We start from the raw sequence: 27732 nt of genomic DNA on the forward strand, positions 1-27732 counted from the left end.
CGCCCGACGTAATATCCACATTTAGCCAAAAAGTTTATAAAATACTTTAAATCACCTTCAGTCCTCCCTATTTTCGCACCATCTGTTCTTTTTATGTTTGCTTGTTTATATAAAATCAGGTGACAATGTGCCATGTATATCGTAAATCATCTGTCCATGGGTGATATAAATATATATGGTGATATGGGTGATATATATGTGTATATATATATATATATATATATAGATATAGATATATATCTATCTATATATATATATATATATATATATATATATATATATATATAATATCTATATATTTATATATAGATATATATATATATATATGTATATATATATATATATATATATATATATATATATATATATATCACATTGGTCAGAGTAAATAACAATTCAACAGGCATCAGTGAAGTGTATTCTAAATTCTATTGGAAATGTCAAACGTATCGTATAATTCTATTTGGTCAGGAAAATTTAGGTTATGTCAACAGATAAATTTAATTTGCGTTTCTGTCAACAGAATCAACGGATCTCTGAATTTATAATAGTTGACATCATACTTTCAGTCATATTTCATTTCTATATATTTTCGGTTGGTTGACTTCAATTTCATAAAGAAGATACTATTTCTGTGATTGCAAAGTTTCGTCGTCCATGCGAAACCTTTTATATTTAACATTTAATGTATTATTATTTCATTAACAGTTAAACATATAACAGGTCAATGTAGGAAAGCAATGTGGGTTCAATACATAACATATATGTACTCATTTTCATGTAGTTTAAGAAACTGGTGATATCAAGTATGTACTCATCTTTTAGCGTAGTTTAAGTAACTTATACTATCAGATATGTATTCATTAGTAGGCAAATGCTTCCAACGGCTTTATTTAGGCGATTATTTTCTTGTTGATTTATCATTGAGGCCTGATACATTTGGAATGTTTGGTAAGCTGTCAACCTGTATTTAGAATGTAATCAAAATGCATCTTTGTTGTAGAAATGTTATTTCTCTGTGGGTAAATGATTGACATATTATAAAGAAGAAACCAATGCTTGCAGATGCATTTACAAATATTACAGTACAGTATAAAATGCTACAAAGATGTGGCTTTCAGCTCAACATGCATAAACATTTAAAAAATTGATAAATTATCAATACAGACACCAGAAAATCCTTCTAAGTGTTTTGCACTTCAAATCATGAGTTTATATTCCATAAACTCCGAATCTACATGAACTCGAGTCACTTTGTTATTAATATGCATTATATCTAAAGTGGCCACGTTCGGTGATCATGAACTGAATTGACTGAATTATTTCAGAAATTCGTACTCTTACAGAACATCGGATACATCGACTCCATACTCAACCCTTTTACTAAGACATATTTTGCTAAGAATAAGGAAGTACTTGAGAAGGTACAGGGGAGGGCTACTAGAATGATTAGTTCCTTAAAGAGTGTTCCTTATTATAGGCGGTTACAGCCGCTGAATCTCACCACACTAGAGCTTAGGAGGTTACGTGCTGACTTGATTCAGGTTTGCAAGATTGTGTATGGTTTTGACAATTTATCCTTCACTGACATTTTTGCAAATATAGTAGTTGTACCAGAGGTCATTGTCTGAAAGTCCAGAAGTTACAAAGTAGGGTAAATATTCGGCATAACTTTTCTAATAGGGTTGTGAATTAGCGGAACGATTTGCCTGAGAAAGTTGTACTTCCAAGTCATGTGAATGGGTTTAAGAATGCTCTGGACAAGCAATTTATCATTGTAATCATCATCACTTTAATCATTGTAATTGGGTCTGATTTTTTTGTGTCTTCAGTATTTTTTTCTCTCCTATAGGGTCCTTGATGACTTGAGTGTCCATCCTGATCATTTTTTTTTGCTTCTAAACTAAGCTTAACTAAACTAAACTAGACCATATTCCTTCATATATACAGGACACTACACATTTTTTTGAGAATCCTGAATATTATTCAAGAGTAACCGATTAATTCTTTACTGAACGTAAATAAAAAGAAATCGATTAGATCGTGTGTATTTAGTCCCACATCACCGGCCTCAACAAAGACTTGGGACCCCTTGACTCCTTAACCTTGGCTCCTTAACCTGCTTCCTGTATAGTCATGGTTTATTTGGTACTAATTCCATCAATAAAACTAACACTTATCTACCGACATACTTTCATTGTGTTACATTTTGTACTTTTCATTCGACTGCCAAGTACTGCTGACGAAGGTCCCAGAGGACCGAAAATTCCAATATATTTTCTAAAACATTACTCCTTATTTGTCAATTATGAGTCATATCTTATTTCTCTGGCTTTCTCTATTAATATTTTCTTTTGGAATAAACGTGGATTTTCGTTATAATATATATAAATATATATATATATACATATATATATATATGAAAATCGTAATGAGTTGGAAAATCACTGTAGGCGTATATATATATATATATATATATATATATATATGAAAATCGTAATGAGTTGGAAAATCAAGAACAGCGAAAAAACTTTCAGCCTCCACCGGGATTCGAACCACGGGCCTTCCGCTCTGTACGCGGACACCCTAACCACTAGGCTATGGACGCTGATTGTATGTCCAAAGGTTCGAAACTGGTAAGGAAGGTCGTAATTCCACTGTAGGCGTATATATATATATATATATATATATATATATATATACATACATACATTCATACATACATTCACCCATACACACATACATACACCCATACATACATACACCCACACACCCATACATACACTGGGAATAACGAGTAAGTAGGAATTTAAATTACTGAGGTTGAAATATTGTATTGTCCATGTATATGGAATGACCATGTACTGACTCAATGAAATTATTGTAATATGGCCGAGTAATTGGCAATTTGAAGAGAACAGATTCCTTTCATAAGTCTCTTAGAGAGTTTGTTGGACAAACCATGTCTCCACTAAAAGATATAACATGTCATGTTATGTTTCCTGAAGCTTCGACCCCTTAAAAACGTGTATTATTACCGATGAAATTAAAATTGCAGGTAAATCAATACCTGCCCGTTACTTTTCTTTCTTCAATTTGCAATATTTATTTGTACACTCGTGAAAGCCTCGTTTGTAATTTCCAGCCTGTAGATTATTCGCTACTTAGAAATATTGATAGCAATGACATTTATATGAATGATCTGTAAGGATGGCTTGACAAGGAGTTTTAATATTGTTCCTAGCAGAAGTTTTGCATTGTGCTGACAATGCACTTTAAAATTGCATTATCAGCCTTCCAATCTGAACAAACTTAACGAGATAATCGATTCGCCAAAAACAGTTAATCAATACAAAGTACACGACTCAACAATATAATATATTTTGAGATATCTGGATGAGGGTGGGGTGTTTTAAGAAAAAGTAACTTCTTCGTGTATATCATTATTTCGTATTTTTTATTTTGCTTAATGGACGTTTCTGACTTCTGTAGCAGTTGTTGCATGTTTAGTAAAATCATGCAATAAACTTCCTCAAAGCATCTGTCTGGCAATAATCAATTCGCCGTTATACGGAGCACTACATTTACAGTTAAAAATAGAACCACAGTATATACACGAAGTAAATGACATATTCATGTAAAGGTATTGGTCAGTGAACGAACGTATTACAGCACTTTGAAATATCACCTCAAGCAAGTTAATGTTTTAATCAGATTAATATGTGGAATTCAACTACATATCTATATGAATCAGATAAATATGTGGAATTCAAATACATATCTCTAAGGATCAGAATAATATGTGGAATTCAACTACATATCTCTAAGAATCAGATTAATGTGTGGATTTCAACTACATATCTCTATGAATCAGATTAATGTGTGTAGTTCAACTACATATCTCTAAGAAATATATTAATATGTGGAGTTCAACTACATATCTATATGAATCAGATTAATATGTGGAATTCAACTACATATCTATATGAATCAGATTAATATGTGGAATTCAAATACATATCTCTAAGAATCAGATTAATATGTGGAATTCAACTACATATCTCTTAGAATCAGGTTAATATGTGAAATTCAACTACATATCTATATGAATCAGATTAATATGTGGAATTCAACTACGTATCTCTAAGAATCAGATTAATATGTGGAATTCAACTACATATCTCTAAGAATCAGATTAATATGTGGAATTCAACTACATATCTCTAAGAAATATATTAATATGTGGAATTCAACTATATATCTATATGAATCAGATTAATATGTGGAATTCATATACATATCTCTAAGGATCAGAATAATATGTAAAGTTCAACTACATATCTCTAAGAATCATATTAATGCGTGGATTTCAACTACATATCTCTATGAATCAGATTAATGTGTGTAGTTCAACTACATATCTCTAAGAAATATATTAATATATGGAATTCAACTACATATCTATATGAATCAGATTAATATGTGGAATTCAACTACATATCTCTAAGAATCAGGTTTATATGTGGAATTCAACTTCATACCTCTAAGAATCAGATTGCATTATCGAGTCTTGTCGTTATTTTTAATAATATACTATTAAAATTTAATTAGCTACATATAGAATGGTAATTTATGAGAATGCTAAAGAATGAACTTAAATATGCAATTTATAAGAATAAAGAAATAATACGTGATGAAATTTAAAGCATTCTTGTATTTGTATTGAAAGAACTTGCAAATCACGGAATAGTATATACATACTCTTCTTCCACGAACATGGGAAATCGAACATCAATATTTATGGGACATTCAACTTTTGGGGGGATTTATAAGACTCATTTGAAGAACAGCTGTGGTATCATATATATATATATATATATATATATATATATATATATATATATATATATATATATATTTATATATATATATATATTTATATATATATATATATATATATATATATATATATATATATATATTCTCACCATTGTTCACCAGGCACCACTCCGAACAGATCTTTGAATACATCTTAACATTTCCATGCTTACATATATACATATGGCGTCACAAACTAAATGTAATGTGACAAAGTGAAGCCTTAAAATGTAAAACATTTCATACTGAAGTGTACATTTGATGTCGCGAAAAGATTGCACAATCGGTTGTGAATATTTTGGTAACAACTGTAAATAAAACGAAATGAATGTGGGCGGGTGGGCGGGTGGGCGGGCGGGTGGGCGGGTGGGCGGGCGGGCGGGTGGGCGCTATAATACAAATTGAACATGTTGGTAGACCTGAAGAGGGAGACAGAGAGAGGTGGGCGGGTGGGCGAGTGGTATGATACAGCTATCATTATCGAGATATTCTTATTGATGCAGATGACATATGCCGTTACTTGTCCCCTCACTCTAACTAAGACTCGCATTCCTTGAATTCTTTAAATTTATACCTTCCTGCTTACGCACTTAGGGTAATCTAAACTTTTGTACCTGTCACACATTTGATCTCGATCAGCACATGGATAATTGCTTAACATTTTCTGGCTTTTATATTCCCAAATTCCACCTATGTGAACAGAACAGAGAATAAAGGATACCCTTCTGAATTGAAACATTTTCTTGATAGAATGATAAATTAATTTATCCATCCTTACTCGTCCCATCACAATCAGAATGATGTTACCCCTAAACACCAGGTATTCATAAAAAGTTGACTGCGTCCTACTTATAACATCAACTAACTTGAAAGTAATTTAATAACTACTGCCAGCTTTTTGTAAACAAATTAAAGCTGACAAGTTTTCTGAACGCATTAAGTTCGGTCAATATACCTCACGGCGGCATACCGAGAAAGCACTCGTTTTCCATCGTCAATAACCATCCAATTCAACAAAGCAAAAATCTGTTAAGGCAGAATTAAGCTATAAATGTAACTAAGACATACGCCCCAATCAAGCAACGTCTTGTCATGAAAGAGGACATTTAACTTCCATTACAATTTCCTGCAAAACACAAGAGGAGTAAATCTAGAGCTTAAGGAAATATCGGACAACGTTAATTCCATGTCTGTAATAGTTCCCATTTCCTGCTATTAATATGCTTTGCAACTTTTGACTTTGTAGATGTGATAATCGGAAATGACTAACCTTTATCCGAAATGAATTTATTAGACTACGATCAATTCCGTGTCCATCAGTGATGTCGATGATTATCAAGTACATAGGCTACTTCCACCTTTTGGTTATACAGACTGTTTGCAACTTATCAATTTGAGAAATAAGATATTACGAGAGTTTTTAGCTGCTAACATATAATTTCAAAACATTTCAAAAGCTTTGACAGTTTCCGTTAGTGCTTGCACAGTATAACTTAGCCATATTTACCCCGTAAATATATGAATACTTTAATCGGTGCATCCCCAAATTTTTAATAGCGCTGGGGATCAAATAAACTATTAAGGATAATTGTTGTAAAGTTTGCCATACCTCAAAATTATTTAAATGGCTTCAGTTCCTTTAAAATTATTTTAATGTTTGGAAACCAATGTTAATATCGCTTTGACTAGAAAATTTAAATCTGAATCTTTCGTCGTCCGGTACGTGTGAGCAGAAACGGCCGTCAAAATCAAAATAGTTTCCCGTCCGATGCCTGTGTGGAATTTTCCCCATTTTCTGATTCATGATTCCCTGGTACTCCGCGCTGGGGATCCATCTGAGATAGAACTTCACTGAGTGGACGAACTGTTAACTTTTGTTGCCAGATAGTAAAGTCTTGGGGTTTCTAAATGAGAGCGAAGAAAAACCGTCATAAACATTAGTTCGAAACGAAGAGTCGCCAGGTAACATATTAACAAACAAACGAAAGACACTATATTCTTAATCATCTATAGATACATTAAACAGACACAAAAATGCAAGCTAAATGGCATAATTGAAGCCTCGTTTCTAAATTCAAAATTGTATTATTACATGATTTAGATCTACAAAACTTATACCAATAAATGCGATGCTTTGGGAGAAAGAATCATATTACTGCAGTACATATCAGTGAAACATAGATCAATATTAAGCTGGCTGTCAAAGGGTCTTGGTCCATCGATAATCAGATATGGATATATGAAATACTGAATGTGCAGGAAGTAATATCATTAGGCAAAGAATAATTTCAAGCCATGAAAGATGAAAATGTGTGCAAACGTATTTCGCTTACAGGGTAAACCTATGTCCATGATAAGACCTTCATTCAACAAATAGCAACAGTAATGCTTAAAGAAAACATTAACAAATTAATGATTACAAATGAAGAACGCATAAGCACATATTATGGAACATTTGTTTCATATATTTACGTCGTTCGAGAAATTCAACTAGCCTACTCTCTTTCACTTTTAGTTCAATAACTTTACGAGGAAGTAGAATTCTGGATAATAGCTGAATGTATTTGTAAGTTGAAGGCAACGTGCTGTCTACCCCCGAATATTAGTCTACAATTACACATTAGCAGAAGATTTCTAAGCTTTCTGAAGAAATGATATCCACTTTACTAACCGGCAGCGATGCAGGACGACTCCCACGTGTGTAAGAATAAACGTATTAAGTTATGCTTATTGCATTCAAGTCTCTCTGTTACTTGGCCTAATTGAAAGATGTGTTTTTGCAGAGACTATTCCTACGTATTAAATAACATCCCGTGTGGGATATTTCCGAAAAATGTTTCCATTAGCGTTCAAGACTTGTTCCTGTTGACAAGAACAACACGTGGTATTTAAATTACGTTAAGTCAAAAAGAATACCACGGAAGGTGTAACACACATAGACGGTTTTGTCATTAAGTCGATTGTCTTCAAATGAATGATGATTTGTATCTTTAGATACTTGGAGGAAGTGAAAATAATAAAAGAAATGTTCCTAAATATGGATAATCTAAAATAATTATTATAGCGATCTAGACACAAACATATTTATTGTTAGTATTACTATGATATTACTTTCAATATGTGCATCGTTTCCATTAAACGGTAACTGCTTTCATTTTACAAATCTGTTATATGATAGAAAAGCTTTATCAAGTATCTGACTAAAGCTATTCAATAATATACATTAAAACATTTACTATTACTATATCATTATACGTACGGACGATACTTCAAATAAGGCACTATAATTACTAAAAACAAAAGATAAGATACTTCATTTCACGTATAAATATCTTCAAAAGATATATTTCGATTCGCATGGTTACTATATAACTCTCTTCAATATATACCGGTGCGATGCTGCAATTAATACAGTCATTATAACCATATTCAAAGATATAATACTTAATAACTGAGAGGCGAAGAAATAGCACTGTACTACATCAATAGTATTGTAAATAATGATTATGAAAACTGAACATCTCAACGACATCTGTAGACTCATATTGCTAATATCTCATGCTGGTCTTGTTTTGAAAGCAAAACAAGTATTTATTACAAGGAAACGTTGTCTTATTGATCATCTCCCATGAATAATCACGTCCTTGATAAGAGCTGCGTGGATACAAAAATAACAGCAGGGAACCTCAAATTACAACATACAATTCCATTGATGGCTATAGTGTTGGAAAGCCATCCAACCATGTAACTATAGTAAGTTTGTAGAATGGCCTCATACATACAGTTTTACGTGATTATGATCACCTTATTCTAGCCTCAAAGATTCCAGCTTCCCTCCTGAATTTAATCTACTTCAATTCTAATTAAAACAAAAATAAAATTAAAACTTAATCATTTCATTTAACGCCCAGTCCCTTGTAGCAAATGTTTGCAGCGGATATATAGAACCTATGCATGTTACAGTTTAATGACTCAGTCTGTTAATCTTGACGTAGTATAATGCAATATTCCTCTCTTTTCACCAGCGGATATATAGAACCTATGCATGTTACAGTTAATGACTCAGTCTGCTATAACTTGACGTAGCATAATGCAATATTCCTCACTTTACACCACATATCGCTCGTCATCCTACATTTAATCACCCGTAATTGTTCTCAAACACACTCGACTAAGTCTGATTGACATTCCAAGTAATATCACAAATTGAATCTCGAAAATAATCGAAAGAATCTAAAGATATTTTACTGCAATCTGTCAGCTAAAATAAGGAAAAACTGTCCCATTTTTCCGGACCGACGGACGTGCATCAATTTTCTCATAAAAAACTATTTAATCGTTGATGCTCTAGAATTGAGTTTTTTTTTTCGGATAGCGAATTACACACTTTTCCTGGAGATCGTGACAGGGTCAACAAAATTACAGCAGAATTCTTTAAACAATTTGATCTATAAATGGAAAGAGCCATGCAGGGAGAAAGCTGGTAAGAAGGATTTAGGCAGTACAAATCAAGCAACAATAGAGAGAGAGAGAGAGAGGGGGGGGGGGGGTGTCATGATAAGCCTGACTGCTTCAATCAAACCAACCTTTATGCCATCTAAAGAATGACGTCAAACGATATTAGATATAAATTAGCCTGCAGGGGTGTTGGTTATAACAATCTTATAAACCTAGTAAGCACACAATATCATGAAATCTAGAACACTATAGGCTTCAAATTCACGTTTCTTCTTCTCATATTTTATTTTGAAAATGTCAAAAAGTATTAACGGTTCCCTTGATACAATTTATTTACTTATAAATAAATATTCCTGAAATCAATCAAAAGAAGCATGTTTGTAAGTGCTGTTGACTATACGAGAAATGATGGTACAACTTATTTGTTAACGCACACAGAACACAACTTAATTTAATTGCAAAATATTCTGCCATAAATCTCAAAGAAATAAGAACAAGGCAAAGTATTAATTTATTCTTTTAAGAAGGGTTAACAATAGGGGAGAGTTAGAAAGAAAACTAACTTTAGGGATTGGGGTTAGAAATGAGAGAAGAAACGGTTGAGTTCCAATCCTGGACCATTTCATTAAATTACTTTCTACGGTCTGATATTTGGTTGTGTTCTGTTCATTATTTGATAAGATAATAAACTACACCATCCATGACAAAAATTGTTGGAATATATGACCACTATCTTAGACGTTTCAAAATTATCGAAATATTTTGTTCTCCAACGAACTTAAGAAGTTTCGAGAAGAAATAACTGCTCTTGATTTGCCTGTAACGGGGACGTACAAAACACTGTTAACGTTTAATTGTTACAATTGCGGTATCCCCTTTGTTCTGGTATTACTAATTTGGCTTCGTAATTAACAATGATATACATGCTGCAGATCCACCATATTTTATGACGAAGTCTCTTAATGTCCTGTATTGCATCCACTAATATCACATTTGATTATCGACTTTCAATTAATTAAAAAAATACGTTAATTCCAAACAACATGTTATATCCTACATTTAACTGCTTGCGTATTGTTCATTTACACGTGTAAAATAGAGCATTTAGTGTACTGTGTTCCATACCACGAATGGAACTATTATTTTGTTCTCTCTTACAGCATGACAGAAATAATGCTTCACAAATTGATTGTTACTGTTGAGAAACCTAAGTTTACACTTCCTCTAAACCTAATCAGTTGCTACAACTCACAAGAAAAACCGTTAAAATATCTTGATTGATGAAGTTAGAAATTATGCAAAATTATAACACATACATTTTACAAACAAATGGAAATTAGATGCCTATTAAATATATAATACTTTCATATGGAAATGATGTTAACAATTATTCAATTTTCAAAATTTCTGTTCTTCATTTCTTTCTTTCTGAAAGGCGGAATTTGTAGCAAAACCAACATGAAAAATTAGTCTGTTTGGATACTATTATATAACATACATGATATAACCCAGGTGTATAAATGGGGACTTGCGAGGTGTGACAAGTTACCAATGACCAGGGTTAAATACAGCGCGGCGAGACTTTATTGTAAGTTGCGCTATATAAGAACTGAGAATTATTTTTATTAATATATACATAATTTAGATTCAATTAAGGTTTTTGCAGATTCCTTGCAGCCATATCTTGTATGACTGGCAGTCATATTTAAACTCTGTCGGTTATACTCTTTTCCCACCTTTCAACACTAAACATTACTTCATTCTTGAAGAAGGTATAGAAAACCATGTATCGCCATATGGCCATGGTAGAGGTTCGCCATGCTCGTAATGCGGATGAGTGATAACAGAGGAAAGGAAGAGTCAGTGGGGAGGGTGGGGGGGGGGTGAAGGGTGTGGGAGGTCTGTGGCGTATTATTCACTTGGTGAATAGAGTATAGACACGAGTACGATATAGGCTTAACCGGCATGCAGAATACTTGTATCAAAAGCTTCAACTTATAAATTGTTCTTGGTTGAACTTCTATAGTGAGAATATACCGAATTGAAACGTCAGGGAGGTGAGGGTGGGTATGGAGGGAGGGGAGGGAGGGATAGAGGGAGGGGAGGGAGGGGATGGGAGAAGGGGAGGGGAGGGGAGGGGAAGGAGGGAAGGGTGGAAGGGATGGAAGGGAGGTGGAGTGAAAGTAGTTGTCTATGATTTGTGTCGGCTAACGTCTTCTTATACTTTTGTATTGAATCGCTCTACTATAATTCGAAAACACATATGAAATTTGTTAGAGAGAAAGAATAAAGTTTAACTTACTATCTATAGTAATTTTTACTCCTGAGTCTGTTATATAGAGACAAAAATGTAGTCTTGGTTCCTCCTAAGTTTTCTGGGTATTCTTTTTCCAAGTATGGCCTTCTTCTCCTTAAGAGCATTTCTGCTGCGTTTCTGCAAGTGAGCGAAAGGAAAGAAAAGAAGACAGAAATATTAAAACTGGTTTTTGTTCCCAATAATTAATTGATCGCCTTGTAGAAAACAGGTTTACTAAGGCGTAAATTTACGGCACCCTCCACAACTAAATCCTCAGTACAGTTATCTTTACAGCATGATTCTTGTTCATTCAAGGTAGGTTTCCGAATGGCCATAAATACCTCATCGAAAGAACGCATCCAACGATCAAACGAATAGAAGGCTAATTGTAGCATATACCCAACTATTACTATGGTTTCACTGCGTCTACATATACCAAACTAAATCAATGGTTTACAATATACACCCAACTATATCAATGGTTTCCCTGCTTCTACTCATAACAACATACACCCAACTATATCAATGGTTTCACTGCTTCTACTCATAACAACATATACCTAACTACATCAATGGTTTCACTGCTTCTACATATACCCAACATATACCCAACTATATCAATGGTTTCACTGCTTCTACTCATAACAACATATACCTAACTATATCAATGGTTTCACTGCTTCTACTCATAACAACATATACCTAACTACATCAATGGTTTCACTGCTTCTACTCATAACAACATATACCTAACTACATCAATGGTTTCACTGCTTCTACATATACCCAACATATACCCAACTATATCAATGGTTTCACTGCTTCTACTCATAACAACATATACCCGACTAAATTAATAGTTTCACTGCTTCTGCTCATAACAACATGTACTTAGCAAGCACTCAGATAGCAATAAATTTAAACTTCATCAGTTTAGCTCACATATATGCTAGAAAGGGATATACTGGTCACTCTAGTCCAACGTCATTAAGCTTCCTCGCGCACTTCATTAAAGTGGTTTTCTTTACGTTATTGTTCTAATATGTTACTCCTCAATCTTAATACCAAGCAGCAGAATCGTTAGCAAGTTTATCGTTCTAACACCGAAAACGAAGAAAGAAGTTTTAATTGTGACATGCATTTCACAATTGCTTGAAATGCTTTGTTATTATTTGAACTGTAAATAGTTTAGTCCATTTCCATTGTTGTAAATGAATACCACACAGGCTTATATTTATTAATGCTTATTTATTTATTAATGCTAATTTGTTTATAGTAATGATATGCCTGTTTCGTCCATGCTGCTGTTCATAAAACTTACAAAACACTTACTAGCATCATTTTGTATTCGCAAACTTGAAGGGGAAACATAGAAATATATTACATGTCAAAAAATATATAGAGGTTGATTCGCAACCTTTATAACATTGTTGTATACACAATAATGCCAAGAATAACGCTATAACGTGTACTAATCCAAATATCGAAAATTATCGATTAAGATCTATGGTAGACCAACATAGAAGTAACCTTATCAACTTTAAACCTTGGTGATACAGTGCCAGTAGCATTGCAAATATTATTACAACAGAACCGTTAATGAAATTAAAATCTCGTTACAGATGAACCAGCAAGAGTTTGCGCAATGCCTCCGTGTTTCTAAACCCTGCTATCTCTCGGCCTCTCCAGCTGAGGTTACGAGATAATAAACCAGCATCAATAATCCGAATGTAATATTATAGTGAAGGTTCCATGCAGCGATGACATCACGTAAACGGATACCATGTCGACAGGTGAAGAGATGTATAACAATGTAGAACATAAAGGATGACAGAAGAAATATGGCTACGTATCGGATCAAACCTTGTAATGCTATTCCAATGTCTGTGTTCCGTAAAACGTTTGCTTGTAACAATCAGGCGATCGGGATAAGTAGACGGTTGTGTGGTTAAGCCAATGACAGCATGGTAACCAAGATGTTTATAAATGAAGACTATAATCACAGAATGGTTTTAGTTATTGTAACACTAATGTTGCATGCCTGATTGAAAACAGAGGTTAAACTCACCAAAGTAAATACAATGGTATTAGAAATAAGTTAATGTTATATTAATATATATTAACTTATATTTCTTGTTGACATAAGTTCAGTTCGGGCTCTATTTATGCTTGAAAGTAGAACGATCACACATAAGGAAATTACGATAAAAAATGGTCCTTTATTTCGAAAAAACCAGTCGTATAATAAAATAACGGTATAGTTTTATGTAATTATAGGGTTTTAATTAATGGTAATAATTGGATTTTCAATAATTAAAAATATTGCGATAAATTATTTAATGTGGCATCTCGTAAGATATGGTAAGATATGTAAGAAGATTGAATATAGGCTCGTTCATCTCTACTGATGATAGTTAGGCTACTTACGAAGCATGTCCAAATACTTTATTTGAATAACCCTAAAAGGTTAGGGTAAGGGTTAGAGAAATTTAAGCACACTTGTAGTGATATATGAGTAAAACACAAACGTTAACATTCGTCTTGTTGCGAGTAAGAATGCGTTTAATCTTTCATTTATATACTAGACTTGTAAATGCACCACCGAGTACCAGCACTATAGAGCAAATTCATGCGCTGGGAGAGGTGCGAGCACAGTCAACTATGCTAGATTAGGAGTCCGAGACTCATTACAAGGCTAATGGTAAGACAATATAAAATATATTCAGCGACATATATGGATAAGTCATCCACTGACGTCATCTTATTGAATTAAATTAATTGATTTATTAATTGAAATAAATGATTAGTGGTATGTAAAATATTAAAAGATACACAATGACATCTAAATTCTAAGTTTTGCTGCTCTTGGTATACTGGCATGACAGAAACATAATGAAAATGAGAACATGTGTTTCTTAAAAGACTTTCCGTTCCTGTGTTAGATCTCATACTAAGAACGAATTCAGTCAGTGAGTGACTGGAAAACATTATATCTTTGCTACACATAGTAATTTCATTTAACAGATGATATACCCACTGAATCTTCACCAATGTCTGTCACGCTTAATAACAGCCCTTGGTAATTCAAATTGACGTCACTACCAAGATTGTATGAACTGTTTGATGTGTCTCATTGTGATATGGACTCTAAGGTAACGGTTTAATTTTAAAATGTTTTCAAAATGACACTCTATAATTCAGCAAACTTTGAAAAAGTCGCAAAATTGGACACAAACAGAAGAACAGAGTTACGCTATAAATATTCTCCATGGAGGAGTTTGACGTAATACTGTTCTTACCTAGTCAACAAATTGAAGGATATATCTGTTTTTCTGCTTACCAATGAGTTGCAAGAAGAATGTTAGTCTGCGATCTGCAGACAAACAACTAACCACGATATTAAATCCAACGTTTTTGATATTTGTTTGCTATTGAGAACAACAACCCACTTTTGTTTGGCTCATATATTACCGTACAGTCCAACATTGTAGAGGACAGGCGTGTAGTTAAACATCGTGGTGCGAGTAGGCAAAACCAAATTTTCGTTCCTATTGGAGTCATGGATTGTTTTAATTAAAGCTTGTATTGATATGCCTTTTTATGACATCATATAGGCTCTACCCTCTGTTACCAATTCAAAGTTTAGGACCAGGGGCACAAATTTTGGCTGACGTTCGATCTGGGTCTAAGGGGCGGGCCATCCCCTCTGAGAACAGTTCGTTTCGATAATTTCCATCATGATAACTAGATTTGTGTATAAGATGCGTGCTTGTGTTATAAAATGTAAGCCATTTAAAGTTTCGGGTGAGGAGAGGGGGTGGGGGCACTTTCCCCTGCCCCTCTGGCTACGCCACTGGTACAGGACTGTTACAAACTATATTTTGGTGTACGATAACAATTATTTTTGTGACTCAGTGTAATTTCAAAATGTGTGTTGTATCCAATAACCAGCTATATGACAGTGACAATGATGTCCTTTGGTTTTTTTCTTTTTTCTTTTTTTTGCTTCCTGTATGACTTATAGACTAGGGCCGAATTGATGACAAACATAAGCCATTAGAAGAGCGAGTTACAGATGGTACAAAGATAACGCAACGATATCGACAGGAAATGAAGTGATCAGTCATAATTCATGGTATGAATGACGTAATACTGCAACGCTTTTAACGATAACAGCGGCAATGCAAGGCTGAAAACGTCAAACGTCATAAACCGACATAATCGTAAAACGTCAAAAGACATTTAAAAGGATTGTAACGGAAGTAAGGCAGTTGTTAAAAAGGGTAATATCAAAATGTGCATTTACCGACAGAAATACATTAATTTAAATAATACTTACAGAGCATGAATGTTTCAAACATTCACACTTAAATGAAACGAGGGAATTCGTTATTTTACTGCCTTCAGTTTATTATAGGTATAATTTGAAATGTTCATTATCTGTATTATTGGCGATTATGGTTAAGAGAAGATGAGGTATTCAGTTGATAATCAAACAAATCACATCAAAGAACGCATGCAAGCCTATGAGACACACTTTCACAAGACAGGTTTGGTTGAAATTGATCAAATAACTATAGCCGCGACACCTGAAGTTTCATCAATATGAGCTTCATTATGGTTTACATATTCATATCTAATAATGGAGGACAGGGAGTTACATTCGAACATTACCTTTCTCATATGAAGAAATGTCAGGGAGACAACATTAATTATTGAGCAGTTAACAACTTCTTCAAGGAAACAGATCATTGCAAGTCGTTTCTTTATTATCTCTGTAAAGTACATTGAAACAGTTTCTCGATCACCTTCACACACTTATACCCGTATAGGTTCAGTTTCGCGAATCACGCTTCATACAACGCCGCTTTATTCATCTGTTTGCTTTAAAAAACTCTAGTCTATTTAAGATGGCACCGGGTAGATGAAACCATTTAGAAGTTGATAAAGGCGAAAGACCAGCTTTTGTGTAGCGGATGATAAGAGTCTTATTGCACGTTACTATGTGATGTTATCTGCTGCTGCTGCTGCATGAAACTGTGTTTGTAGATCATCCTTCATGTATGAGGAATCGATATATAGACAAGTATAGACGATTATATCAATTTCTTATCAATGTTCTGTGTTTATTTCTTCTATATATGATATAACTTATATCTCTCAATAGACGTAACACCGCAGTGGCTTCCAGGAATATGACGCTCAAACTCATGAAGTGACCTCAGTGGTTCAGTAAACAGGACACAATATGTGCGCATTGCTGGTCAATATCATCAGTCTCAAGTCTCCACGGTCCGAGAGTTTCATTACGCGAAACCTCTGCCTAAATATCAAGACAACCATCCATATCATTTTCAGACGTTGTTCTGAAAATTGCAACCAAAATATTTCGACTGAGGACCGCGTGGAGTGTCGCATTTCAGTTGTTTGTCATTGTATCGCCAAATTTGAAGCATGCTGGTTTTGTTTGCAGTCTTGCACATAACTAAAGATACTTTGCATTGTTAATTTATTATATTAGTGACACAACAGATGGCTATCCTCAGTTGTTGCATCACATAGACCTAAGCCTTGTCACTTAATGAATACAAGTAAATATAATCTAATGTTTAATCGACAATGAATTATTAGGCTTAGGAATTCCGTAACTTCTACGTTTTGTGCTATATATATATATATATATATATATATATATATATATATATATATATATATATATATATGATGTCCTCATATAAAGCGGGAGGCCCGGGTTCGAATCCCGGTGGGGGCTGGAAGTTTTTCAATGTTCTGGATTTTCCAACTCACTACAATTTCAATTTTATACAAGAGGCAATTCCCTAACACTGTGTTTTTCAGGGCGCTTGTTTGTGACTTAATATAAAATTCATTACTTTTTAATACTTCGATTCAGCACAGCTTTAGGGTTCCTGCTAGCAGCAACAGAATGACGTCACATACAATGTAGTTGTTATGGTTAAATCTTCAGACCTAGTCTCAGGTTTACAGAGTTAACCCTTGAGTGCTTGTTCACCTGTTTCATACTAAGAGAGATAATCGTGTGAATCGATATTACCCTCTGACGTGTAGTCTCCTGGGAACGATATTTTCCTGAATTCATATTATAATAAAAGTTAAGATGAAATTTTACGGATAGTTAGGAAGTACTCGATTTTTATTTAAACTCTACAAGATGAATTTCACCTTCATTTTGTTATTCATGTTGAGAAAGAATTTGATAAAAACAAGTAGCAGTATTCTTACTTTGATATTGTTCTGTGGTGACTGACTAGTGATTCATGTTCTATTGTTAGTTTGAAAGATTGAAATAATTCATTTGATAAATTCCGGGAAGCCCTTTAGGAACTGACGTATAGTGGCTAATTGTGTACAAGGGTAAGTAAGTACATGATATGTACAACAAACATGCTCTTATGATTAAACTATTCAGTTCATATACCGGATTGTTTTCATTTATTGTTTTAATAACTTGAATCTCGTTTGCATCTATTATTAAAAAAAAGTACCGTTTTGAAGCAGATATAACTACCACGTGACTATCTTTATCGCGTAAGTAGAACCCACGAGATACGCTTTATGTTGTTTGTGTAACAACGGGTGCACAGCACAGGTAAACCTATACCTTCTGACTTCGGTCGACAATTTATACAAACATCTATACTGAGCAATCTTCCAAATACGAAGATTCCAATATTGATCAACATAACTAAGACACTTATCTAGATTTAAATGTTTTCACTGACAGAAGGTTAATATACAAATAAATAATAGTTCCAATCATTGGTTTCTCAACATTTCGTCACCGTAAACAGTTTCCATAATATTATGAATGATATGTTTACAAGGCAAAATAGAAAGTTGAGAAATACTTCTTAAAAAAAAGCTTAGGCTACTATATTCAAATCAACGAACTACCTTTTTATGGGAATTTAGTATAAAACAAAACACAATTGGATAAACAGTAATACTAATAAAATGCGACATTTCTGAAGGTGCTAAGAGAAGAAATTCTGGTTGGACTTTATAAAGCTTCAAGAATCATTGCATGCTTTATACAACCATAGTAAAAATATGATTGATATTTAACAGACCATTTCGAAATGCAAATAGTATGTTGTTAACAGCAACGTATAAAAACATGTCTTAATGTGTACAACAATACGTATTAGGTTAAGCTGCTAATGAGCCGTTACGTCATACACGTGACTGTGGTATGAATAATCACGTGACGAAAATTTTACTCATCGTCCCAAGGCAAGTTTAATTCAATTTCACTAGCTAGCTCTTTGTGTATAATTCTTGTTCGTTGTATATCGGCTATTAGTTCTCATCGGTTAAACAACTTGTGACACATACGCAAAGCGCCTTCACAAGGACAACTAACATAATAGCGATGTTAAATTCGGAAAATATCTCCAAGAAAATCGATCTTAAGACGTAAAGGTGAAGAAATAGGAAGGAAATAATTACTAATTTGATATACATAGAGAAATAATGTTTGCAAAATGCATACGGCGATGACAAACGTTTTGTGATGAGTTAAGGTTCTGAGTCAAGCGTCACTGTGGATTTCAACTTTGTCAGACGCACACAGTAATATGTACACAATGTAATAAATGAGACATATATGGAGTTTATATATATATATATTCCATTAAATTCCATTACGATTATATGGTGTACTCAAATTATCGGTTGTAGTTTCATTAACTATATAATAATTTGACCTTTCTATTTGTATCCACGCAATTTGTTGCAGCGTTTTACCTGCTGGCGTAATAAAACTGTGACTATACATTTACTTCTGACCAGAAGAGTTTATTGGTCAGCAGTCACCATAAATCAAGCCTAAAGTGAATGCATTACGGAGGATATCCGATTGCAATTGAAGACAAAAGCAATTATTACTTTGCTTCTTGTTTTTCAACTTGACCCATTTTGTTTTAATATTAACTAATATTCTATCTTAGAATTATCACTTGTATCGTGTATTTCAAATCTAATGAAAACAGACAATTCTTGCTTTCGATGAGGTCAGTGTTGCTTTGTTGACACGGCACTTAATATTATAGTTTCGAATCTAGATTTGTGACAAAAATAAAGAGTGACCTATTTATCTCCATTTAATTGCAATGTGAGATAACATCACAGAAGTATGGAAGTGCTCGCTTTGATCAATCAGTTAGTGGAATTAATTCACTATAAAGGCTGATGGAAAAATCTTAAAGACAATTTGCAATAACTCTATTTTAATAAGCATTACAAAACTGTAGAAACTTATGAAAAATATAATTCTACTTATATATTTCGTTTAGCGTTTATCCTATATTTATTTTTTAAAGCGTTGCATTCTTCGAAATTTAAATAAAGAACAAAATGCAGGCAGCGCCTCTAAATGTCGTCCTCTTTAAGGTCAATTACGACTAATCCACAACAACAAGGAGCTTGTTTGACCGACTTCAAACATTCTTGATGTTTTTCAAGAATTTGGTTGTTAAAACTACAGCTTTATGAGACTGCTATCCTATGCTGACAATATAGTTTCGTGACACCAACATGTTTGTTGTTTGTGACTAAAAGCTTAACTAAATCGGTTAAATTTCTTCTACCATCGCCAAGTTCTTAGTCACCGTACACTAAAATACGGAGCCTAAAGGATGTAATTTGAAGATTTTAAGAGCCCAATTAAGAGGTAAAAGTCATGCGTATAAAACCAGAAGCGCTGTTATTTCCATTATTTTGCTCACGCTTTTTATATTTGCCATGTTAAGGTAAGTTATATGGCAGCAGGTGTGCAGGTTTCCATGGGGTACGAAGGCAGTTTCAGGTAATGATTTATTGGTCAGGTTTATAATAGAGGAGGGGGAAGGATGGATAGTTAATTTTAAAGAATATCGCAAAATGTCCGTTGCAAAATTGAATACTTCCACAAATGTGGATATCATGGTTGAATACATATCCGTTCGAGGTTTGAAAATCAAAAAGGTGTCGGTATATTGTCGTAGTTTGGTCAAATGGCAGTCCACAGACAGTTTAATCTAGTTAACTTTTTTAAGTTTATCGATTAACTACTAAACTTTACGGAAATGCTTCTTGCTAACTTGATGAGTCCATAATTAGCTATGAAATTCATGTTATTATCAGTAAGTCAGGTTGATATACCCCGAATGTTCAAGTTCGTACCTCTCGTAAACCTTTATAAAGTCAGTAGGAGTAAGTTAACATAAATCATTGATACATAAATATTAGTGACTATAATATATATCATATAAATATATATATCACACATATATTTATATATATATGATATATATATATATTTATATATATATATGTGTGTGAGTGTGTCTGTCTGTCTCTGTGGGTGTTATTAAATATTCTTTAAACTGAACAATAACTTACGTGATATTAAAGTAGACTTGGTGCAGACACAGTGCTTTCATCACATATTTTAGCGACAAAGAAGAATAATTGGATAAGAACTTAACATTAGGTAAATCTTCTCGAATGTTGCTATAGGCCTAAGCTTTTAATTGAATGTTAGTTTAAGAAGTGCTTTTTTAAATATAAATAAAACTGTACATGGATGAATGGATATAAGGTCAGGCTATGAGATGTACGGTACGTTTTCGATACTTGTCTGTTATTGTGAATAATATGTATGAATGTCATCCATTAACATTGTCTTTGTAATACTGCATGCTCTGTGATAATTTTGATTCAATCATGCATGGTTGATAATTGAAGTGTCATATTGCGAAATTATAATTTATCTTTATCGTCTTGATCGATAAAAGGATTTATTCTTCTTGATCATGTAGCTTGTTATAGGTAATGATGTAGGACGCAACTGCGAGAGAGTGATGTCTTTAATGTTATAAAACTATTTCATTATATTTTAGTAACAGTAATGTTTGGTTTGGACAAACATAATAACACTAAACCTAAGAGAACGGACTGTTTCTAACCTGATTATTTACCTTAGAACGCTTTTTGACTTTCAGTCATTCACCTCTAAAGAAGATGATATGAAGATCGTGACATCAGGTTTGCAAGAGAAGAAAATATATTAAATACTACACAATGTTGCCGCTAGCCACACTTAACTTCAAAAGCCGCCATGTTTTTGGGAGTTTTAATCACTATTCACGCCAATTTATATGTAACGTTTCTCCCTATGAAACAGTTCTCTGTTTGAAAAAAATAAACTTGGTGGTTTCCAAGGTTAGAAGAAACCAATTTTTCATTATTTTTAAGTGAGCCAACAAAATTATTCTTCTAATAACAAGCCTTGTACGTCACAACTTTACTATCTATATTAGGCCTTGGACGTCTATATGGAAGCTCTTGATGTATTCGTTTGAGAAAATAGTGCTCTGTGTTTAAACAAAACAATACAACGTGACGTAGAATGTATTACAAACAAATTCAATACATTGTCTTTTATGTTTAATGTTTCAGATCACAAATATATAGAAATTAATTCCAGCCACCAGGATTCGAACCCGCACCCCGCTCTATATGCGGTCTGTAGAAATTGATTATATGCGCATAAGTCTGAAACCAGTAAAGGGAGGCCAAGATTTAGTTGCTTAACCTAATCAACGAATTCTTATCTATAAGGAGGTAAATCCAAAAATGTATTTACTCTCGTTTTTATGAACTGGGAAGGATTTTATCATTACTTTTATCGCTAGGTACGGTAGCCTATGGGATTCACTTTTAGACTTTACGCACGCGCAGTTGCACTCATGAAGACGCTTGTGTTATATATGATACAAACGATAGGTATATAAGCCCTTCCGTTGCGGTTTATATATATATATATATATATATATATATATATATATATATATATATATATATATATATATATATATATATATATATATATATATATATGAAAATCGTAATGAGTTGGAAAATCAAGAACAGTGAAAAAACTTTCAGCCTCCACCGGGATTCGAACCACGGGCCTCCCGCTCTGTACGCGGACACCCTAACCACTAGGCTATGGACGCTGATTGTATGTCCAGAGGTTCGAAACCGGTAAGGAAGATCGTAATTCCACTGTAGGCGTTTGTCACCTATATCGAACAATACTAGTTCTGTTTTTGGTGACATATTTTGCCCTACTCTAGAGATCAAACATGATGCTATCCAACTCGAAAATCATTTGTGATTCCTAAAGCCGGATCTCGAAAGAGACACTTTGAACAGAGATATATATATATATATATATATATATATATATACTTATCCTATGGCGGCCATTCCAGGCAAAGAGGAAAGCCCTATAATAAAATGTCATTTAAAGATTTGTTTGTAATGAATTAAACGGTATCATATAGTGATGACTTAAATAAGTTAGTTTATGAGATAAAAATCAGCTCAGTAGATTAATATCGTCTTTTGGGAATGACTAGCAGACTTCTGGCTGTTCAGTATATTGTAATTCACATACATGATTCCCTTCAGGCAAAGAAAAAATTAGCAAAGATGCAAATAGATTTGACAAGATGTAGAAGTCTGTCATTGACATTTAGAAGACACACTATAAAGCCATTACAGTCAATTTTAGAGCCAAAAGATTGGGAGAAAGTGTTGCAATACAAGATGAAACACAATTTAAAAATTAAGATCATGCAATAAAAACAACAGGTTGCAAACTGATATCAGGCAATAACACTTTCAACGTTCATTTTATTGTATTTTTAACGACGTCGATAGGTTCTTAAATGCAAGCCGAACTTTTCCTTTTATTAAATTTCCATAACGAGGTATTTTAGGTTATTCGTATTGGATTTTAATTGCTAATTATGTCGATGATGTAATCGATATGTGACCTATAGAAGGGGTACTACAGTTTAAAGGACACCTATGTTTCATGGTTTTAGGATATTATCGTTAGAAGTCATTGCCTAGAGATGGTGTTCCTTGGTGCTTGGTGAAGAGACAGGTGACGATACTAGCATAGTTGACAATATATATATAATACTTAATGCAGGAGTGTTTGAATTCTATATCTTTATTTCATTGTATAAACAGTACTCGCTGGATAACCCTCTTAGTTTTTTCAACAATAGCGGCAAGTTGAAAAAAAAAAAACATTCGGTGGTCCTTTGGATTGAAAATATGATTGATAATAATAACTTAATTGGATATAATCAATAATTATAAAACAATTTAGCTTCATCAAAAACCGTGCGGTCTTTTTTGACTTGATTAATTATAATTCGGATAGGGACAAAACTGGTCTAATGGTCAAATATTATTTCATGAATAGACCACCAGCTGTGATCATTTAACGTGTAATTTGCAGGAGAGTCAGGTTTTGGCTTTACAAAAACAAGGTTTATCGCAAGTTTATAAAAAAAAATCAACGGAGCTGGTTATATTTATATTAACTATAGTAATTCACTGACAATTTTTTTTGCAGCGATTTTTATGTTCTGGTTTCAATGGAGCGTTTTTGATATAGTAATAAAAGTAATGTGGGGTGCTTTTTAATCTAACTGTTTTACACGCAACCTCTCCATGGATGTGATTTTAATCAGGGAGTGTTGTTCAAATTATGCGCGTGGTTGCAGTGTAATTCCCGTGGTAATCATATACTCGTGCTTACGGGAATAACATTCTTAGTTTTTTGTATTAACTTCATCATGAATGTTGATTGATTCTACAAACAAACCTGGACATTAATTTTTCAGAGGCCAAACTTAGATTAACCTACCACACTACATGCGGTCCTACCACACTGTGACATGACTGAGTTACCTATAGGCTAAACACCTACCATGCACACTACATGCTGTATAGCAGAGGTATACAACTCTAGCCTCCTTATATTCATGGATCAATGCGTTACGTGATTAACTGCCTAGACCATTTTGAAAGAAAGTATAACAGTCCCAGAATATTGCTAGACTAACGAGTGAATTAAGTGTGAGGTAAAATATGACAATGTTCCCAACAACTATGACATGTGAGATGGAAGGCTTTCTAAATATTCAGTGAGAACCTAATCTCATCTTCAACTGCGAATAATAAATGAAGTATGAAACTAACCACTGTATGATAACAAATGTAGAATATAATTATTCTGTAGAAAGACATCGTGTGTTTTGTAAATGAAATAAATAGCTTGTAAGTATGGTCTATTGATTAAAGTAACTCATGCAAAAATAGATAAGCAGGTTTCCAGGGCAATATTCGACAGAACCACTGGTCTATGTTATTGATGATGTTACAGAAGAGAATCTCACACTATAGATACAGAAATATAACACGATGATCCTTCCTTGATATAAATAGACTAACAAATACAATTTATCTTTCAGAATATGATACTGTCCGGATGGCCAGCAATGAAACACCCCAACCAGCCACATGCAGCGAACAGGCACGGATGGCCAGCAATGAAACACCCCAACCAGCCACATGCAGCGAACAGGCACGGATGGCCAGCAATGAAACACCCCAACCAGCCACATGCAGCGAACAGGCACGGATGGCCAGCAATGAAACACCCCAACCAGCCACATGCAGCGAACAGGCACGGATGGCCAGCAATGAAACACCCCAACCAGCCACATGCAGCGAACAGGCACGGATGGCCAGCAATGAAACACCCCAACCAGCCACATGCAGCGAACAGGCACGGATGGCCAGCAATGAAACACCCCAACCAGCCACATGCAGCGAACAGGCACGGATGGCCAGCAATGAAACACCCCAACCAGCCACATGCAGCGAACAGGCACGGATGGCCAGCAATGAAACACCCCAACCAGCCACATGCAGCGAACAGGCACGGATGGCCAGCAATGAAACACCCCAACCAGCCACATGCAGCGAACAGGCACGGATGGCCAGCAATGAAACACCCCAACCAGCCACATGCAGCGAACAGGCACGGATGGCCAGCAATGAAACACCCCAACCAGCCACATGCAGCGAACAGGCACGGATGGCCAGCAATGAAACACCCCAACCAGCCACATGCAGCGAACAGGCACGGATGGCCAGCAATGAAACACCCCAACCAGCCACATGCAGCGAACAGGCACGGATGGCCAGCAATGAAACACCCCAACCAGCCACATGCAGCGAACAGGCACGGATGGCCAGCAATGAAACACCCCAACCAGCCACATGCAGCGAACAGGCACGGATGGCCAGCAATGAAACACCCCAACCAGCCACATGCAGCGAACAGGCACGGATGGCCAGCAATGAAACACCCCAACCAGCCACATGCAGCGAACAGGCACGGATGGCCAGCAATGAAACACCCCAACCAGCCACATGCAGCGAACAGGCACGGATGGCCAGCAATGAAACACCCCAACCAGCCACATGCAGCGAACAGGCACGGATGGCCAGCAATGAAACACCCCAACCAGCCACATGCAGCGAACAGGCACGGATGGCCAGCAATGAAACACCCAACCAGCCACATGCAGCGAACAGGCACGACACGATCGGGAAGCTTAAATTGAGTAATGACCAGGTTTGGCAAGAATTAGGTACAATGAGTTATAACGAAATGTGTTAGCATAGTTTGCTGACATTAGCATCGCAGTGATAAATAAGTTGATATTACAAGTCCTATAGAATGATCAAAATTCATAAGCAAGTAATGTCTCAGTATAAGATATAGCTGTTAATATCTTAATGAGTACAGCGTAGTGCCAGACGAGTCGAGAGTCTGGTCTGGTCCTGGGATAGGTTTATCACCGGGTCCCCCTTTTGCACACTTAATGTTTCCTAACTATATTGTGGAAATGAGAACACACTATTCTTTATACCACATTTTCCCGGAAAGCCCTCCAAATTCTCCAGGTGCCCTATTGACCGCACATCCCGGGGCCGCGTAGCTCACTCTTACCCCCTCTCGTCAAGTCTATAAAATACATGATAACAACATTCATTGATTGCGTGTTAGGATTCTCTTACTCGTTAGTCAGTCTGGTCTTTTAAAATGAAAGCTTTTCAAGTTATTCAAAAGTTTTATTGATCCATTGTGAAATGCCTATATCTTAAATTAACAATCCAGAGTATTCCGTGGCTGAGGTGATCATTCAGTTTAAGATGGAGGTTATTTGTACTGATCCATGACAAAATAAACCAATACATGACATGCACGTTGGAATAACTTGGAACTGAACTCTATCAAGAAGGATATTTCACCTTTCTTTCTTGTTTACTTTGTTTGTGATTACATATATTTGTTACACTTAATATTACTGTTGTTTCTTCTGTGTATTTTCACATGTTTGGATCGCATCATACGACGACATCTTAGAACACATTCAATGTGTAACTAAGCACACGTTTATGTGTTTGCATACCATATATGTGCATGCGTGTGGCGGTTTGTCTAGATGCATGCACATGCACGCCTGAATCCGTTTAACTTTAAACGAATACTAAAAAGCATAGTGGATCAAGTTTCTAATAATTAATTAAACCTGAAGCCGTCAACTTATGTTGCGAACAATTTCTCATCACTATATGAGGATGGCCTAAAGCTCAGACGTCTATAATGCAAGTTTAACATTCAATAAGAGTTTTCATTTTAAAAAAAAGGCAATAACATTGCGTTACAAATCTGTCGTTACATTTAATTTGTGCAACGCAAAGACATTAACTGCTAGCTCATATATGCAGTGCACATCCAATCCTAAGAAAGATCAAACATATGGATCGCTATCACTTTTATTTTACCTGTTAGACCTTATCTTATTATTCTTACATTCTACGTTGCTTCTTTTGTTCTGTGATGAATTTTTATGAAGAAAAACTTCCATTTGAAAATGGTTGTTTGTTTTTACCTTATATCGTCTATCGTGGTGGGTGACCTTTTCCCCCATCGGATGCTGTCTGTTCTGCCGTCACACCCTACTGTTGGCGGACAACCATTGCCCCTTCCCCTCTGCCTCGCCGCTGATACCATACACGAAAAAAGCACCACGAGAAAACAAAGGAAGGCCACGATCCTTGCAGGCGTCATTCTAAGAAACAAATGAAATTATTGCTCATTTGACTCAATCATGCCACATTTTATAATAACGTAT

The 27732-nt window shown here is 34.7% G+C and overlaps 1 long non-coding RNA gene across 1 annotated transcript in view; it reads right to left on the bottom strand.

Annotated features, from left to right (window-relative positions):
- Positions 1-4947: 4947 nt before the first annotated feature.
- LOC139966041 (uncharacterized) overlaps positions 4948-27732 on the bottom strand; it is a 39648-nt gene continuing 16863 nt past the window's right edge. Inside the window, exons 2-4 of the long non-coding RNA XR_011792423.1 lie at positions 27490-27669; positions 11639-11770; positions 4948-6782 (exon numbers count right to left, since the gene is read on the bottom strand). This is a non-coding gene — a long non-coding RNA (uncharacterized lncRNA). The remainder of the gene's footprint in view (positions 6783-11638; positions 11771-27489; positions 27670-27732) is intronic.

This window comes from Apostichopus japonicus, chromosome 4 (genome assembly GCF_037975245.1).
Source record: "Apostichopus japonicus isolate 1M-3 chromosome 4, ASM3797524v1, whole genome shotgun sequence".
Lineage (NCBI taxonomy): Eukaryota > Metazoa > Echinodermata > Holothuroidea > Aspidochirotida > Stichopodidae > Apostichopus > Apostichopus japonicus.